The sequence below is a fragment of the Babylonia areolata genome, chromosome 26, assembly GCF_041734735.1.
Source record: "Babylonia areolata isolate BAREFJ2019XMU chromosome 26, ASM4173473v1, whole genome shotgun sequence".
Taxonomy (NCBI): domain Eukaryota; kingdom Metazoa; phylum Mollusca; class Gastropoda; order Neogastropoda; family Buccinidae; genus Babylonia; species Babylonia areolata.
In genome coordinates, this window is record NC_134901.1 from 11,130,705 (window position 1) to 11,132,404 (window position 1,700).

Genomic DNA, 1,700 nt, shown 5'->3' on the forward strand with positions numbered 1-1,700 from the left:
GCCTTTCCCTAGCTTTCCTTGTCTAATCCCCTCCCCCTCCCCCCCTCTCTCCCTTCCACTAATTTCTACGCCTCTCCGCGTGTGTGTGTTGTGGGGGTGGGGGGTGAATCTGTGTTTGTTTGTGAAGGGGGGGGGGGGAGGTTGGGGAGGGGGGGGGGGCGAGGGGGGGGTGTGTGTGTGTGTGGTGTTGTGTGTGTGTGTGTGTGACAGGCAATGTCACCCTGTCCTCTCTCTCTTCTCACCCCCTCCGACCCCCGCTTCCTCTGCCCCCTGCCCCCTGACCCCCGCCCCCGACCCCCTACACATTCACCCACCCCTACCACCGTCAAAAAAAAAAAAGAGAAGTAAAAGGCGGGGGGGTGGGGGTGGGAGGGAGGTTAGGGGGGATGTATGTATCTTATTATAGTCAGTGCACATACACACAAGCACCCAACTGCGCGAAGTTAACTGCCACACGCAGGACGATATGCTTTACCTGTAAACCTGCGTAGCTGTTGATGCTGCTGCTGTTGTTTCAGAAATCGGATCCTTGTGTGCGTGCTCAGAAGAGCTCAGGTGAGTCGCCTTTCGTTAATTGTGAGTGTTCATTGTGGCTTCAGGACGCGGCGACGTGACAGAATGAGTTTGGCTTTAGGGATCCTGATCCTGTGTGTTTCAGCGTTCAGTGTTGGAGGCATGGTATTATTGCCTCCTTGTTTCTTAAATGTAATGATGTACATACGTTTTTACTTGAAATGTTTGATGAATATTGCTTTATCATGTGATGTTGTAGCCTGTGTGTTTCAATTGTTTGTCATTCGTGTGTGTGTGTGTGTGTGTGTGTGTGTGTGTGTGTGTGTGTGTGTGTGTCTGTGAACATTTGTTTCATCTTTCTAGTTTTGATCTGTGTGTGTAATGCGGGGTGTTTCTTCAGGGAAATGCTTAGCAGGAACTTTATTTTATTATATATATATGTCTATGTATATGTATGTATGTGTGTGTATATATATATATATATGTAATGTCGCAGTAGTTTGCATTATTCGATTGTTGATCTGTGTTCGTGTGTGTATTGTGCCTGTAGGTGCGTGTATGTGTGTTTGTCACTGAGTGAGTGCGTGAGTAATGTGTTTGGGTATGTGGCTTGTGTTCGTTGGTGCATGTGTGAGGGCGTGCGCGCGCGCGCGTGTGTGTGCGTGTATGTATGTGTTGTGTGTGTGCGCACGCTGTGTGTTTTGTGTGTTTGTATGTATGTATGTATGTATGTATGTATGTATGTGCCTACGTATATATGCATGCGTATACGTGCTTGTGTTCTTTCAATTTCTTTTTCTTTCTTTTTTTTCTTTTCTTTTTTTTTAAATACCTGTTGCATTTCTTGATTTAATCAACTGACATGACCTATTTTAATTTTTCTCTCTCGCCTATATTTCAAATTATATGCATATGTTTGTGTGGGGATGTTTGAGTGAATGTTTTAGTGCTATTGTAAAGCGCATAGAGCTTCAAGAATATGCGCTAAAGCAAGAAGTCTGAATAAATAAATAAATAAATAAAAAGGCGCTTTGCTTCCATTGTGTTTTGTTTTTTTTCCTCACTCCATGCAGGTGTGAATGGGGAACCCCCCGCCTCCCTGTCCTCAACTCTGCACACAGTGGATGAGCTGAATTCACTGCCCCCAGTGGGCGAAATTGGCGAGGGGACCGTTGACATCTGTTTAG

At 45.7% G+C, this 1,700-nt stretch overlaps 1 protein-coding gene across 1 annotated transcript in view; it reads left to right on the forward strand.

The window, feature by feature from the left end:
* Positions 1-481: 481 nt before the first annotated feature.
* The window catches only part of LOC143300820 (uncharacterized), a 22,199-nt gene continuing 20,980 nt past the window's right edge, over positions 482-1,700 (forward strand). Inside the window, exon 1 of the mRNA XM_076614751.1 lies at positions 482-555. The gene's annotated coding sequence lies outside the window, so the exon portion shown is untranslated. The remainder of the gene's footprint in view (positions 556-1,700) is intronic.